The 10,655-nt window shown below is 43.6% G+C and overlaps 1 pseudogene; it reads right to left on the bottom strand.

Annotated features, from left to right (window-relative positions):
• Positions 1-7,430: 7,430 nt before the first annotated feature.
• On the bottom strand, positions 7,431-8,403 carry LOC135329233 (olfactory receptor 5J3-like; annotated as a pseudogene).
• Between the last annotated feature and the right edge of the window lie 2,252 nt (positions 8,404-10,655).

The following is a 10,655-nucleotide window of genomic DNA, read 5'->3' on the forward strand; positions in this document are numbered from 1 at the left end:
ATGGATATCTGTCTGTTTGAATGCTTGATCTGGAAGATTTTTCTTTTTTGAAGGAGATGATTATTTTCTGTAGAAATAATAGCCCAACTAAGAGCAGCATGCAGAGTTGCTACCAGACTGCAGGACCTTGAAAAACCTTGTGGGATTATACAGGAAAATGTGAAATACAGATGCAAGAAACTTTTCTTAGAACTCTTCCTCTCTGCCTCATATATAGTTGTTTAAAGAGTGAGTGGACTAAGGAAAGAAGTCTTTTCTTGAACCTTTTGCAACTAAATCATAGGTGGAAAAGACAAAAGGGGCATGTTCTAGAATGTGATGTAGTATACCACTGTTTTCTTCTCTTCTTTGCTGTAGGATATTAGACCAATCACTTGGAAATCCCTATGGATTTCCTATCTATGGAATGAAAGGTCAATGATACAAAGGACTTTGAAACTTTTTCTATTACATATATACTTTCTTGTAGTTCTACTCATTTTATTTGTATCCACCCTATTTAATAAATATTGTCTGCATATTAAGATAATTATCCAAGAATGAAATGACTCACCATCTAAAGGTACTTCTATCTCTCTAGTTTAGACTGAAACATCCAAATCAGAGTTGATGTATTCCACTCCTCAGGCTGACAGTGCAAACAAAATGCATAACTTGAAAAATACTGAAAATCTTCAATGGCAGCTAAGCACACTGTAGGGGGCTTTCAAAACATCCTGAGGATGCTATCAACCCACAGTAAAAAAGAAAAATTCCATTTGTGCCTCCCACCTGATAGCAGTCAGTGTGCTATATGCAAGTCAGTTGCATTTATGTTCTACCTCAGTGCAACAGCTCACAATGGCAAGGCACAAGTGGAGCAGTATTTTATATGATGGTGATCCCCGTGCTGAATGTCTTGATCTACAGCCTGAGAAACAAAGGTGTAAAGGATGCCCTGATATCAGCTATCGCTGTCCACCTATCTAGCATGTACTTCATCAGTTTGTCTAGGAGGATGTCATGAGAGACTGTGTCGGAAGCCTTGTTACAACTGAGATGAACAAGTACCTCTCCTCTCCCCTCACCTGCTAAGCCAATCATCTCATCATAGCAGGCTGTCAGGTTTGTTAGGCATAATTTTCCCTTCATAAAGCCATTCTGTCTACTCCCAACCTATCACCTATCCTTCACATGTCTGGAAACAGTGTCCAGGATTAGTTGCTCCATCACCTTCCTAGGTGAGGTGAGGCTGACCAGCTTGTAGTTCCCTGACTCCTCCTTCTTGCCCTTCTTGAAGGTAGGGGTGACATTTGCTCTCTTGCAGTCCTTGGGAATCTTTCCTGTACACTTCCTTTTTAGGTTTGAATTCAGTCAGGAGCTCCTTGTTCATCCACATAGGCTTCTTGCTACCTTTGCTTGATTTCCTGCTTGTTGGAATGGACCATTCTTGAGTTTGGAGGAGGTGATCCTTGAATACCAACCAGCTCTCTTGGACCCCTCTTTCCTCCAGGACCATATCACATGGGAGCCTTCCTGAGCAGGCCAAATTCTGCTGTCCTGAAGTCCAGGGTTATGATCCTGCTTTTTGCCCTGCTCCCTCCTCACAGGATCCTGAGCTCCACTGTTTTGTGGTCACTGCAGCCAAGATTGCCCCTGACTTCCACATTTCCAACCAGTCCTTCCTTGTTTGTATGTATGAGGTCCAGAGTACCGCTCCTCCTCAGCTCCTTGATCACCTGTGTTAGGAAGTTGTCATCAAGCACTCCAGCTCCCTGGATTTCTTGTGCTCTACTCTGTTGTCCATCCAACCAATATCAGGGTGGTCAAAGTTCATAGGACCAGGGCCTATGAACATAAAGTTTATTCCAGTTCTCTGAAGAATGCCTCATCTATTTCTTCTTCCTGAAGAGATGGCCTACAGCAGACACCCATTACATGGTCACCCATGCTGGTCTGCCCACCAGTCCCCACCCATGAGCGCTCAGCTGGTCCCTCACCTGTCCCCAGGCAGAGCTCCATGCATTCCAGCTGATCATTCAAGTATTCCTCTTCTCCTCACACTTGAAACAGATTGCATTTTAAACAAGAGCCTAAATTTTGTCAAATTTAACTTGATGGCTTTAAGGAAATACTTCAGCTGCTGCCTTTTAGATCATATCCATTTAATGTCATCTGCAACTAGAGAGTGGCACACTATTTCTGTGCTCATCCTGCACCACAGGTGTCTGCCTCCTGACAATATAGAGAAAGAAGATTGAAATCAATATTCAGTCATATTACATCCCTGCTGTTGAAGGGACCATGTCTGTACTTATCAACAGTTTGGGCCATTAGGGACAAATTCAGAAGACTATTTTATCCTTCCCATGAGTCTGAACAATAGTGAGTGTACTAAGCTGTCACAGCAGAAAAGTCTGGCAGGTGACTGTTCTACGTCAGTTGGTGACCACTGTTCAAATAACCTACATAAAACTTTCTGCAGGAAAGCAATGGTTCTTCCATGTCAAAACTATGATGCTACAGAGCCTCCCACAGAGTTCAGTGACCTACAGTAAGAGTGGGACTCAGTTCCCTAAATGCAAGTTTTAATGGCATATAAGATGACCCAAGGTATCTATTCTGGTCCCTAGCTTCTGCTCCAGAAAAGGTATAGACAACTCATGTTAAACTCAACATGTTTAATTTCTGGCAACTGGCCAAAAAGACCAGACATCTTATACTGCTAAATAGGAAAAGAATTGTCCATTAAGAGCAGAACAGGTAGATGTTTCCATAGTACTTCCTGTGATTCTTCAACTATGACAGCAGAAACTACTTTCCAAAAACAGTCATTTATTTCAAAGTCATCTGAAAAATCAGAAGATATACATCAACATAGACAAAGTGCCAGTTAGTCTGGATTGTAAAAATGCACACACAAACAACAACATAGACTGGAGCACCCTTCTAGGGTTTGTTAACTGCTTTACAAGGTTCCAGTGAATACTAGAGATTATGGGGGACTGTGGAGGTCTAACATGGGGAGAAGCAGGCATACCTAGTTTCCTTGTAAATCCAGGGATTCTGGTTGCTGAAAATGGGACTCTAAGACCAGAGGCTTGCTCAGGAAGCATTTCCCTTTTGACACCCCATCAGCTTTTTGTATATTGGATATTGTATCTGTTACCAGAGTAGCAATAAACCAGTACCAGTCTGAGGGCTGACATATACTCTGTCGTGGCCTGAAAGGAGTTGTTTAGGATGACCTCCCTCCCCTTGGGACCAACGACCAAGTTCGTGATGCTCTTGGACTGAATTAAGGTGAAACGACACCAGCCAACCAGTTTTATGATTTATTAATACAAAAGACAAGGCATGTGGCTAAATACAATAACTCGATGGCGATTACTTTAATTAGATAAACAAGCCTGTGCCGTACGATTTGAACAGATCTTATAAACATAAACTCAAAAGGGCGGGGGGGGGGGGGGGGGGGAGAGAGAAAGAGATATCACCACCCGTGGATCCAGCAGCGTCCCGTTGGTCCTCTTCACCCTGGGTGTCTTGGAAAAGTTTGGAGCCAAATCAAAGCAAATTAAACAAATAGATTGTAATGACGCACATGCAGTAATTACGACTCGAGCAGGGTGCCTCCGAAGAGGGACCCCAAACAAAGAAACCCCTGGGCAATTATAGCTTTCCAATCTAAGCTGTCCACCCCTCACGCGGTAATTCAGACCAATAGTAATATTCAGGTCTGGGGTCTCCTGCTCCCTGTTGGGTCTCATCGCTGTCCCTAGGCAGGCTGTTTATCTTTACTGTTGCGGTTTCTGCTGACAGATGTGTCTTCATTCCTCGGGTCCAACTGTTGTCTCTTTACTGTTGCGGTTTCTGCTGACAGATGTGTCTTCATTCCTTGGGTCCAACTGTTGTCTCTCAAGGTCCTGACAAGGAGGTGGTAATTCCTGCAATTAACAATTAGCACTGCCCCAGCAGTGACAGTGGGTGTTATCTGCCAAGGTCCAGACAAAGGGGATATAGTCCAGACACCCCCCCACACACACCAATTAACACTGTTTCAGCAGCGAGAGGAGGCCCTGCTCCCCAGGGTCCCGGTGCCCAAGCAGGCCTCACTTCAATGCCTTGACATCCTTCCTCCCAGAGTGTGAAGCATGGGAATGCAAACTGCTGGTAACCCCCTTGTCTTTCCCACCTGCACCAGCTCTGGGGCCCTTTCTGACTGAACTAGGAGTGTGGCCTAAGGCTTCAGCAAATTTAGCTACTCATGCTAAGCAAGTTTTATAGAAGTTGTGCTAAGCGGCAATAATTTACAGTCCAGGTCCAAAAGTGTCCGCCCAATTGTGGTCTGGTTTGGCGCAGGCTCAGTGTGTCCCGAGTGGTTGCAGGGAGAGCGTTTCAGGGGTCACAGCAGCTCCGTCCTGTTTCCACTGGGAACAGATGGCTTGTTCGGGGTTATGGTTTCCTGCAAAATCTGCAACGTGCGCAGCAAGGCTCGCACCTTATGTACCAAGAAATGTTTAAGGCAAAAGTTCACTCATCTTGTCTGCCACATACTCAGTGGGTCAACATTAATATGACCCATGCATATGCCTGGATAGAAGAAGGGACAGACAGACTCAGCTAAGATGACATGAAAAGTGTAGATATGAGAATGTTTAGTCATGTTATAAAAGGAGACTTTTCCAGCTTCATAGTCAAAGAAGACCCCAACCCACTTGGGTTTGACACTAAGCAGCAGTGGGGTGGAAGGGGTGGTCGTGGCCACATATTTTTCATTACATAGATGCATCCTCCAATAGCCCCTCTCCTAACTGGGCTCATTCATCATGAGCGTGCAGGTAGCTGCAGTCTGACCTCTTGACATGGATGGCACCGCCATGACCTTTTAGAGGCAGTACAGTATGTACGTGCTAAAGCACCATCAATTATGCTTCGTTAAGAGTAATGGTGTGTGCAGAAAGTTCTAGTTCTTTGGCTCTGATGTGCATTCAGTATCTCCCCAGCCACAGAGTCATGGGATACTGACAGCTGGGTGCAATGCTTTTGTTATCCCATGGGATCATGCGGCTAGAGTGAGTCCTCATTTTGCCTATAGGCTCAGGTCCCTGAGATGTTGCAGATCTGATCTGGCTCCTGCAGGCCTGGGTAGTGCTCTTTGGTAGTCCTTTCTGCAACAGGTCTATGTTGATTGTCAAGTGACACTGCAATGTAGAAAGCCAGACCAAGGCCACTTCTTGATTATCAAAGGTCAGTTTCAGTTCAATGCAGTGTCATGTCAGCTGGTGTTAAGTATTTATTTCTAAGTCCTCGGGCAATTAGTGTTCTATTTTTTCAGACAATGCCTGTTCCCAGAACACCAAACCATTTAGAGTAAATCACTGTCTGGGCCTGACTCTGACGTTCTATGCTGAAGTGAGGTATATATTTTCCCTCCATAAGTTTCCTAAACTTCCTCTCCTCTTTTCCTCCTTTAATTAATTCCAGACCAGAGATAGGGATCTGATATGCACTCGCGCTCACCCAGATGGGCTGGATGCAATTTGGGTAAACAGATCAACACAACCACTAGGTGAATCTAAGCGTGATTCTGAAATCTACTGAGGTGGCATTCAGTACCACTGAGGCCTCTGAGTGTGTTTGCCACCGCCATTTCACTTTTTCCCATTTTTTTTCTGTTTGCTACCTGATAACGTTCTCCAAAGGTATCTATGGTGAAGATGAATGATTTCCCCTGGTGATGCCCACACCATTACAATTGAAAATTAGTTGACCTGGGTCTGCTCCTTTGTATTCCCAGTGGCTGCCACTAGACTTTGCACCTCCCAGGTTTGTAGGACCCCTTTTATGGTATCATTAAGAAGTATGCAGAGTCTAGATATTGCTATGGCAGTGATGTTGAGTAAAAGCCAATCATCTTTTCTGTACCAAACCCAGTTGTTTTGGTCTTCTGCTGCTAGGTACTTTCCCCAGTTTGTTGTAAGGCTTCTATTTTAAACCAGGCTATTGTTGAAACCTGTATTTCATTATCTATTGTTTCCCACACTACCCCCTGAATTTGCCCGGGGGGAGGGGGGGGTGGGGGTGGGGGTGGGGAGAGCAGCATAGGAATCTCTTCCTAGAATTGGACTATCCTAATGAGATCTGTGGGGAGCTTGGTAGCGGTTGGGTGGGGCCCAGTTGCCATTCCCGGTTGGCTTGTTGGGGAGCCCTGAGCACAGGGATGTGCAGTGATCCAATCTCCCCAGGTACACATCCTCTTACATAAAGGATAAAGCCTGAAAAAAGACTCATTCTCACCCACCAGCTAACCATGAACCCCCCATGCCACCAAGCTACTAATCTCTGTTTTTATCATGGCCTGTTCTTGACTACTTGGTTCCATATGCTGGGTCTGTTGCCTTGTTTGGTTTTCTTCTTCCTGAGGTTCATCCTGCAGGACTCCCTATGCCATGTCATTAATGAGGCAGATTCCCACCACAAGAACAGCAAGCACCTCCTTTGCTACATGTCCTGCTGTAAATAAGGATTTACTTCCCACATCATAATTATGCATTCAGCTGATTTCTTTGGGTAAGATTTTATTCGAGAGAAGTGCTCGGCAAGTGGTCTGACCATCAGTCACAATGTAGATTGGCCCAGTTTCACCCACTACCATGAAGGACCTTCTCATCATATCTGGGAGAAGGACCAATACCCCAGGGCATAGCTTTTGTGTTGGTCTCTTACATTAAACTTAGTATCAGGATTTCACTTTATGAAATCCTAGTGGGAAGAGATGAAAGGATGGGAGGTGATCTGCTCTTTCCTGGCAGCTGATCTCTTCCTTCACCCACCACTGCAGGTATTACCTGGGCGTATGTAGAAATCAGCAGCACATAACCATCACATAGGGTCATCCTGCATGGAAGTGTGGTATGATCTAACATAAGAGCTTGGTGGAGCTGCCACTAAAACTTAGACTCAACTGGCACCCAGAAAGGGTGCCACCTCAACAAGGAACCCAGAAAGCCTAACTCATTTTTAGACTTCTATACAGCAAATATCTTAAGATACATCCTAATATCTTTGGCTTCCAAATAAATAAACAAGCAAACAAGAATGCATATAATTATTCCCAGTGAATTTGTCTGACAGCGTCTGTAGTTGCAGAGGTCACAGCATGAGATCAGGCATGAGGCACTGCTACATTATGGAGTAATGCTACATCACATCTGAAAAGTTAGTTCCTGAGGACTGCTGACGACACATCCCTCTCTTAGGGGTGAGGGAAAAGAGGGAGCCCTGCAATAGGAAGGGTGTTTGCTTAGCAACGCTCTTTCACAAAAAACAGATGTGGCAACAGGCAGTCTTGGATATTGCTCCCTTTTCCTTTCTCTTTGGCAGGGGGGAACCCACCTTCCTGCGTATTTAATTCACCTGTTTCAACAATAAGGACACATCATTGTCTCTCAGTTCTGCTTGGAGTCCTGAATCTGTTGTTTTCTTGGAGAACAATACAGCCTTGCTATTGTCCTTTGAAGGGCTTCTTTGACCTCCTTGTTCCTCAGGTCAGGCTGTAAATCATAGGGTTCAGCATGGGAATTACCAGGGTATAAAATACAGAGATGATCTTGTCATGCTCCACAGTGTATTTTGAACTGGACCTTAAGTACATGAAGGAGCCTGTCCCATAGAACATGGTAACACCAGTCATATGGGAAGCACAGGTGGAGAAAGCTTTGCATCTGCCTTTGGCAGATTTAATCTTGTAGATGGTGACCCCGATGCATATGTAGGAGATGACAATGAGGAGAACAGTGGCGGTGATAAGCATAGTATCACAGACAAAATGGACAAGATCAGTGATGTGTCAGAGCAAGAGTTTCAGGATGTGGGGGCCAGGTCACAGAAGAAATGGTTGATGATGTTGGACTTGCAGAAGGACAAGCGGAATATAAATGTCGTCTGAACAGTTGCATTCACACAGCTCATGAAGCAGGAGCCGCACACAAGGAGCATGCAGAACTTCCTGGACATAATGACAGGGTAAAGCAAGGGGTTGCAGATGGCTATGAACCAGTCATATGCCATCACGGCCAGGAGGTAGAATTCTCCCGTCACTGCAATGCAGAACAGGAAGAGCTGAGATGCACATGCTGTGTACGATATGACTTTTGTCTCTGCCACAAAGGTCATCAGAGTGCTGGGTATAATGATGGTGGAGTAGCTGACATCTAAGAAGGAAAGGCTGCTGATGAAGAAGTACATGGGGGTGTGGAGCCTTGAGCTGATCCAGATGAGCACAATCATCCCTAGATTTCCCACTAGGGTGAACAGATAGATCAGTAGAAACACCATGAAGAGGAGGACCTGCAACCTCAGCTTGTCTGTGAAGCCCAACAAGATAAATTCTGTCACCACAGAGTGATTCCCTTCTGCCATCTATCATGGGTGAGAAAGCCAGGGTTACACTGAAGAAAACAAGACAAATGCAAGGTGACTGTCAGGTTGCCAACATGGCTCTAGTCAAGCTGACTGAGGATGAAGGCTTAATTTTGCATATATCTTCCTATTCATATTTTTCAAGTTTTGAACTTAGATTATCTCAGAGACATTTCCTGCCTTTTAAAAATGTATTTTCTTTCTGTGTACTTTGAAGGAGCACAGGTTAACAAATTGCACCTGTTCCTGCAAACTTCACTACTTTTCCCTCCCCAAATGCTTAATTTAACTTCTACAGCAGTCATCTGCACTGCAGGCATTAGCTCCATAGTATTTGTTTTACCCCACCTATATTAGATGTTCACTCAAAGATAACTTGGATCATACTCTAGAAATGCTTTTTTCACATGTTTTGATAGACATAGTCTAGGTAATTAACATTGTACATTGCTGAGATATAAACACATGCTAAACTAGGAAAATCTCTCAAACCAAAAAAAAGGGGCCAAAGAAGTCTGTAGCTTACCACTATGCCAAAAATGGTATTTTGGAGCAACTATGGTAAGCAGCAGGCAAAAGCTGGTTGCTTGGAAAAGCTGACCTATAAGCATTAATGGCATTTCAGCTTGAAAAAAGCAGAGCTTATGGTCTGCTGTTGCTTCTGTAAATCTGAAACTAATGTGAAAATTATAATCAGCTGACTTCTCAAGCATGTTCTGTTTTAGCAGTCTGGAGATAAGCTTTCTGTGCCCAGGAATACAAAATTATGAAGAGACTTTGGAAGAACTGATCTTGTCCATTTTTATTTTTCCAAGGAAGAATGCACTCCACCAATGTGATTCCCAGAAACCCTTGCCTACTTTGTTCTTTAAACTCTCTAGTAGCATAGTTTTCACACAATCCCTAGCCATTTATGTTTGTTCTTAAAAAGTTAGTGATTATTAAGTTTTCTCCTAAATTTTAACTCAAATTTTCCCATTGCAATTTAACTGAAAAACCTTCTGTCCCACTCTTTGTGGCATAAGAAACAATTTTTCCCCTTTCACTTTTCAGACATTTTTCCACCACCAGTTTTAACACAGTTTTAATGCTTTTTTGAGCTCATAGATTTTCCTAGACTGTGTCCAGTAAGGTGTTAGCTCATTTGGAAATTATTACCTTCAATCAAAGAGTTTGTTCTCATGGTAATTATGCCAAATGGAATCCCAGCAAAATGAGAAAGTTACTGCTTTGAAAGCTCCTAAAGCAAGCTCTCACAGTCTGAAAAAAAAATCAGAGATTATTCTCAAGAATACCTGTATTGATAGATGGGGGGGAGGAGGAAGAAGGAAATTCCCACTTCCCTCATGATATAAAGCAAAGGTATGAAATAGCTCATCTTCTGCATTCAGGCTTGTCAAAAGAATTTGTATTTGCAACTCACTATTCTTACCTTACCACTCACGTCTTAGCATTCTGGGTGTGTCAGTGTTGCTTCTCTTGTCAATGAACTCTCCTGTAAAAGAAGCAGAGGAAGAGGAAGAAAATAACGCAGCTCTGACTGCAAGGTGCATATTCTCTATTGTCTCCAAATAAGAAGGAATTTCTGTTCTCTAAAACCAGAAGGGAAGACACAGTGCATCTTTAGCTGAATCAGGGACACAGCTTATTTGTGGGAGAGGAAAATCTCCTGCTCCTTGTCAGAAAGGAGATATTTTAGCAAGTAACATGTTTTTCAAATACTTGTGCTCCATTTGGGTGTAGAATTCCTGGTTGGCCACAGCATCTGAACACAAGGCAAGACACAGCGGGACAATTAAAATGTCCTTTGTGCTCCCTGTGGAGATAATCTGTCCTCTCTTCTTGTGCAGTTATACAAATGGACTTTCTTCCTCACATTTTTAAAGAGATTTTTCTTCTTCTTTTTTTCCCTCTGTGTTATTTTTCTTGTTTTCTTCTGCTACATAGTAACTTAGGTCATCATGGACCAAAAAAAAATCATTTTCCACACTGGGGAGGGAAACACAGGGAATGAGAAAAAGATGCTTCTGTTCAGTAGAGAAGGCCTTTTCCCCAGACTGCTCTGAAGCAGACGGGTAATTTCAGCCATATCAACCTGTCTTGGTTTTCTGAGCCTCTAGGATATGTAGGCGGTGAATTAAACCCCTGGAGAAGAGTGAAACTTAGGCCTTGTTTTGCATTCTGGGAAGCTGTCCTGATCCAATATCGGGGGGGTTTTGTTACAATCCCAAGGATGAGATTAAGACGCTAAA

The sequence above is a fragment of the Dromaius novaehollandiae genome, chromosome 9 (assembly GCF_036370855.1).
Source record: "Dromaius novaehollandiae isolate bDroNov1 chromosome 9, bDroNov1.hap1, whole genome shotgun sequence".
NCBI lineage: Eukaryota > Metazoa > Chordata > Aves > Casuariiformes > Dromaiidae > Dromaius > Dromaius novaehollandiae.